The sequence below is a fragment of the Argiope bruennichi genome, chromosome 7 (assembly GCF_947563725.1).
Source record: "Argiope bruennichi chromosome 7, qqArgBrue1.1, whole genome shotgun sequence".
Taxonomy (NCBI): domain Eukaryota; kingdom Metazoa; phylum Arthropoda; class Arachnida; order Araneae; family Araneidae; genus Argiope; species Argiope bruennichi.
The window spans coordinates 55,202,481-55,209,296 of NC_079157.1; positions in this window are offsets into that span (position 1 = coordinate 55,202,481).

Genomic DNA, 6,816 nt, shown 5'->3' on the forward strand with positions numbered 1-6,816 from the left:
TTTATAGTTTTTTTTTGGGTCAGGACAGGCACTTTTAGAGTTTATCCGAAAATACGTTAGCAGTAGTTTCCAAGGCTTGTTCTGCAGAATTCCTATATACAGACTTTAACTCACCTTTATTATTAGTAGGAATTGTTTCCTTAAAACTAAAAAGACTGCATAATGCTGAAAACTTTGTTACTATTGAATATGAAAATTTGACAAAGTTTCGCTTCTACTTAATAAAATAGCTTCATCAAGATATTAAGACATTAATTCAATTTGAAATCTTGTGGTGGCACTTTTGCCATTTTACATTTTTTATAAAACACTTTTTTTTTAATAATTATGTTCCGTTCAATGAAAACATACTATCAAAGGGGATTAGTACAAAAATAAAACTACTTAGGAAAAGTTTTTAAAATTAATTTTTGTCTTAAAAAATAAATGTACGTTTTTCCTTACTTTTTTTCTTTTCAAATTGTGGAAATGAATATCTTCTGGCATAGCTCTTTTGTTGAAATTGTGAATTAAAGAATATACATTTGTAAATTTAATTGGAGGCAATTTTTCTCATTTAGTTCATTTATATTGCCGAAATATCAACGTTATCAAGAATATAATATGCTTTTTTAGGGCTGCACAAAACCTTAAAAATGGCAAAAATATCGTTTTTCCATTTTTTTTTTTTTTGAAGGCCCAAACGATTGGGAAGCATGACTCCAAATTTTAGATTTTATACCTAAATTCTAAACTATTTATATAACATCAAAAATCTTTTCTGAGAAGTTTCTGAGTATTTCAGTTTCAAATTGAGGAGACGAGATTAGTTCCGTTTTCATTTTAAAACGATTTTTATTCTAAAATTTCATTAATTGAGATAAATTTTGAAAAAAACAAAAACAAATTCCTTAAGTGAAATGGTTATATTTTTCACTGCGTAAATCGTTTTTGTTTATGTTGTGCATTCCTTTTGTGCTTTCATTACTATCTAAAAAATAACTTTTTAAGACCGATATTAAGTTTTACACGAAGATATTTTTTTTTCCATTTAAAAGTTTTGAAATTTAATGTTATATTGTCTTTATGTGTTCTCTAGAATGTTATATTGTTTTTATGCGTTCTCTGAGTTTTTTAGAAATTTAAAAAATGTTTTTTCCAAGTTTAGTTGTAAATGTAATCAGTAAAATTTTACAAAGGACCCGATTTTCAGTTCCATAGTAAAATTTATGTTTGTCGCCTGTAATTCAAGAAACTAAAATCAATTGAAATAACTAAAAGTTAAGTTTATAAAAGTTTTAAATAGCTTCTAAAATTTCAATTCTTTTTTAAAAATTAAAATAGTTGTTCTTGCTAAACTGGCTTTTTCTGTCATCATCGGTTTAATAATACAAACCACAAAAAAAATCATTAATTACTTTTAATATAGTGAGCACGCACGCACACACGTATTGAAAAAGGGTAAAGATGTTGCTTTAAATGCGAGTTCGCAAATTGTACAGACTAAGTCTATGGCAAAAGATACCGACGTGATCTGATTGGTTTAAGCCTTGGCATCTTTTTGGCAATGTTTTGCACTCATAATAGTGTAGTTTTAGTTTATTTGGCTCAAACTTTGTACCTTTCATTAGTTTTATGGACCATACGAGTGAATATCAACACGATCTAATTTTTATTAACATAATTTTTTTCTCTAAATATTACTAGTAATACTACTAATACTAATTATTAATAATAATAATAAATATTACTAGTAATACTACTAATACTAATTATTAATAATAATAATAAATATTACTAATAATACTACTAATACTAATTATTATTAATAATAATAAATATTACTAATAATACTAGTAGTACAAGTAACTAATGTTGTTTATGCACGGAAGTATAAAAACTAAATGAAAGTAATTACTCAACATATGATGCAGCAATTAAATAATTCTTATTTTTCTATGATTTGCGTGCCTTTGTTAGATAATTTATGCAGTCATTGAAACTTGTTGCTGAACGTTTGTTATTTTCCCATCAAATACATATGGGGAGATGATTACTTAATGTCCAAAACGTATAAATATGTAAGTTTTAACGGAATATGTGATTTCATAGCTAATTTTTTTAGTTATATCAAAATAATATTAAAAAGAAACACACACAAAAAATATATTTTTAATAAATTGTAATTTTTATATTTCCTGAATTTAGGTTTCAGGATTTGATATTTTCTGCTGTATATGTGTTCCATATTAATATTACATGTAACCGTAAAAAATAGGGGGGAGGGGAGATAAATTCCCAAATTTTATTTATTTTTATAAAAATATATTTCGGTATGGCATCTTTTTGGCAATGTTTTGCCAAAAAGATGCCAAGGCTTAAACCAATCAGAGCACGTATGTATCCTTTGCCATAGACAGTCTGTACAATTTGCGAACTCGCGCTTTAAATCCCGTCTTTTCTTTCTTCAGTATGCTTGCGCTATTCTCACTTAATGCAAACATTTCCCTTTGTCTCTTTAACAAAAGAAAAAAAAACTTCCTATCTAAGGTGGCATGGCAGAATCTCGGCTTTGGAATTAGAAGATTTCAGATTTGAAACTGAATTGAAGACCTATCATGGATGTGGGCCCAGCTCGCTTTTGACTCTCATGTCATAGATCAAGTACCTCGTTCATGTTGTTGAGTCGTGGAAATTTAGAGAAGGCTTACCAATTATTGCCTTGTTTACTGATCACGGTAGTTAATCATGAGGTTCATCCCAAAAGAGTATTTTATAGTTTAATATACAACGAAAGTGGTTTCCCCAAAACTTTCTCGCATACTATCTAATGAAATTGTTATCCCAGAGAACGTTTTTCATGGCAATGGTTATGAAATATGAACCTTTGACATGAATTTAGTATTGTTACGAATCTGTGATGCGGCTTCCCAGCATAGCTGGTTCCATAGGCGACAAAATAGATTATACCCGAAACATCGAGAATTTTCCCGATCCGTCTAGTAGGAACCGAGATATGCCTCGAACGTTCCTGATTGGTTGAGAGGCTTCTAGCCCCTCCTCCTGAGACCTATAAAAGGAGCTGCAGCTGCCGGAGAGTGTCGTGAACCAGAGTAGTCGGAATCGACGATAAAGAACTGGCCTTCCAGAGATAAGCGGAGCAGCGACGGAGTGAAGCTAGTGATGAACTAAGCTGTGCGCTACTGTCTGCAGTAGAATCTGGTTGTATGCTGCACGTCTCGGATGAAGATAATCGTCTTTTGTGCTGTATATAGTTGTCGTCTTTGTGCTGTCCTGTGTGTCTTCGTGTAAATAAATGTCGTTGTTTTATTTTCTACTGACGCCTGCTGATAGAGTGTTCTCCACACCATATAACTCCCACTATCCAAACGAACCCGGAAATTTCGTAACAGTATTTTTGCTGCATCTATCGTTTATTAATTGGCGACTGATCTTAGGAATGTGGTTAATAATATCCAAAAATCACGTTTGTGTTTTAGACGTATTTCACCCATCCGATTGAAATTAAATTTTGTTATAGAACTGAACTTGTAGTTACAAAATCCTATATAAAATTTGATATGTTTAAGTTATTGAGTTTTTGATTTGTCGAGTTTACAATTTTCTGAAAGTACAGATTGATGGAATATCAACCGGTTGTTGGATTCTTCTCAAAATTTGATAAGTGTCCACAGTATAGATGTTACTTCTCTGTACCGAATTTTTTTTCATCTTGCTCTCATCTTTTTGTAGTTATCGTGTTAGCGTATATTCAAATAACAGAGCAGAAAGGATTACTGTGAACTTATTTTGCTCAAAATTTGATAGAAACTACAAAGACAATATACCAAATTTATGAGTTATCTTTGTCACAGACAGACAGACATTTTTCCAAAAATACATTTTTCGAACTCAGGGAGGTCTAAAACGTAAAAATCTGGAGTCCGAATTTTTTTTTTTTTACAATTACAATACTTTGTCTATACGAGAAAGTAAAAAGAGATATTAGGATAACAGTTTGCTATTTTATCTCCTTTAATAATTAAATTATTTTGCATTCTGTTCCTTTTGGTTTGATTGAAATTCCTCTTTTCTCATTTTGAACATTCCACTCTGATACAAAAGAAAAGAATTATTTATTCAATTATATTTGACAATATATGTGTATGAAATATTTGGTTTCTCTTTGTCAAAATATTTGTGAAATTCGTCATTAATTTGCCTCGCATTTACGTTCAAATTGTTATATTTCATTTTTTTTCCAGGAAAAAAATGTTTTCTACCACTTAAAGTAGCCGAAAAAACAGGCGAAAAACCATTATATCTATTTTGATATTTCCATTTTTCAAGGTTTAATTTTAGACCTTAATTTTATCACATTAAAGCAGAATTTAGCGGTGTGACAAAGTTGTTTGGCTCTATTGTTTGTTATCTGAAGAATATTGTTATGAATCTGTGATGTGGCTTCCCAGCATAGTTGGTTCCATGGGAGGTCCCAGATCTTAACGACCATTTCGACTTGGCGACGAATTTGGCGACTTTGGCGCCAAAATAGATTATACCCGAAACATCGAGAATTTTCCCGATTCGTCCAGTAGGAACCGAGATACGCCTCGAACGTTCCTGATTGGTTAAGGGGCTTCTAGCCCCGCCTCCTGAGACCTGTAAAAGGAAGCAGTAGTCGTGAACCAGAGAGTAGTCGGAAGCGACAGAGTAGAGTAGTCGGGATCGAAGGTGAAGAGTAGTCGGAAGCGACGGTGAAGAACTGGTCTTCGAGGGATAAGCGGAGCAGCGACGGAGTCAAGCTAGTGCTGAACTAAGCTGTGCACTACTGTCTGCAGTAGAGTCTTGTTGTATGCTGCACGTCTCGGCTGAAGATAATCGTCTTCTCTGCTGTATATAGTTGTCGTCTTTGTGCTGTTCTGTGTGTCTTCGTGTAAATAAACGTCGTTGTTTTATTTCCTACTGCCGCCAGCTGATTGAGCGTTCTCCACACCATATAACTTCCACTATCCAAACGAACCCCGGAAATTTCGTAACAATATCAAATTCCTCCTTTTTATGTAACTTGGAGTTGAGCAACTGAATGTGTAGTTTGTATTTATAGAGAAATTCCTTTCCTTTCTGAATTTATTACCTTGTTTAAATTATATATAAGTTAAATCATATATTGAACAAAATTACCATTATTATTAATACTTTCTTAAAAATTAATTGATCATAATGTGTGAAAGGTCGAAATCCTTCAAGCAAAGCATTAAAGATAAGTTATTAGATAACCCTCTGGAGTCTTTCCCCTGCAATTTTTTGTGTAATTAGACAATATAGTAATTCCTTTTCTGTTTTCTCTACATCCTCATCTACATCTCCTAAACATGCAGAAGGGCGGTGCAGTGTAGGAAGGCGACAAATCCTCAAAGGTTATGGCAGTCCCTAGTATGAATGACCCCCCCCCCACCTCCTGGATTTCCGCCTGTAGTGACGCAGTATAGTGCTTTTTGTGCTCCATAATTTAATAAAGGAAACTATGACTGAAATTTGGATTTTTTTCCTAGCGATTGATTTAAAACGCAACATAGTTCTACAATTTTGACTACAAGACAACATACCAAATTTTATTTATACTAAGCCGTTGCATTTTTGAGATACCGCTTTCGCTTACAAGCGAATATGCATATCAACAAATAATCTCCCCCTTTGACAAATCCGATCCAAAATTTAATATACATCTAAAAGTTTTGGCTACGAGATTGCAAACCAAATTTTATTTATCTAAGTCGGCGTATTTTTGAGTTATCGTGTTCACGTACACGTTCACATGTATATGGACAGATAGAATTCTTGGTTCTTATTAATTAACCCTTAACTGGCGACGTGCGGTCTGTGAGACCGCTAGCGATGGATTTTCTGTCACCCTTATTCTATTTTTAGCTCAATTGAATGGATTGACCCTGTAGCTTCCAGTTTTATAACCTTGAATACACGTGCACTTTTTCAACGGATTTCAGCAGATGATTTTTAAAATAATTAAGTTATTTTTTCGAGCGCGGTCTCTAAGACCGCATCTCCCTGTGAGTGTCCCAGTGATAAAAAAAGGCTTAGCGGATGGCGCTAAAACTTGGGCCCCGAAATATCATCCAGTTTACTGATTCTATTATGAAGCAGTGCTCCAGACACTTTTAAATGAAGAATAAAGTGATTTTAGTGATGAGGAAAATTGTACAGAAGAGTTTTTCGATGAAAGTTCGCATTGAACTGATTTTGATATGTATGTTCAAACATAATTAATTTTTCTAGTGATAATGTATTTTAAATTTATAAAATATATTAATATACCAAGAGATATATATACAGAATTTATAGGTTGATTTTTATACTAGTTCTTAACCTGTATATTTAAAATTTCCTAGAAAACCGTGCTTTGAAAGTCACACAAGCCGATAAAAAAGGGTCAATTTTACCCATTGTCATTTTTTTTTTATTTTTCATATAATTGTTGAATTTTACATTATATTGTCTTCTATGTACATTCATATACTGTAAAAATAAATATGATTTAAAAAGTAAAAAGTAATATGCTTTTTCAAGAATATTATTTATTGTAACATGTCATTTGAGAAGAAAATGTATGTTCCAACGAATTTGCTTTTTCCAATGATAATATATTTCGGAAAATTTCTAAAACATGTCTATATATCAAGAAAAATATCTGCAAAATATATTGGCAGTTTTTCATACTAATACATTCATTAGAAAATTTAATTTGAGTGAAATAAAATGCGGTCTCGTAGACCGCACCTCCCCAGTTAAGTCCTAAAATTTCACCTCCCCAGTTAA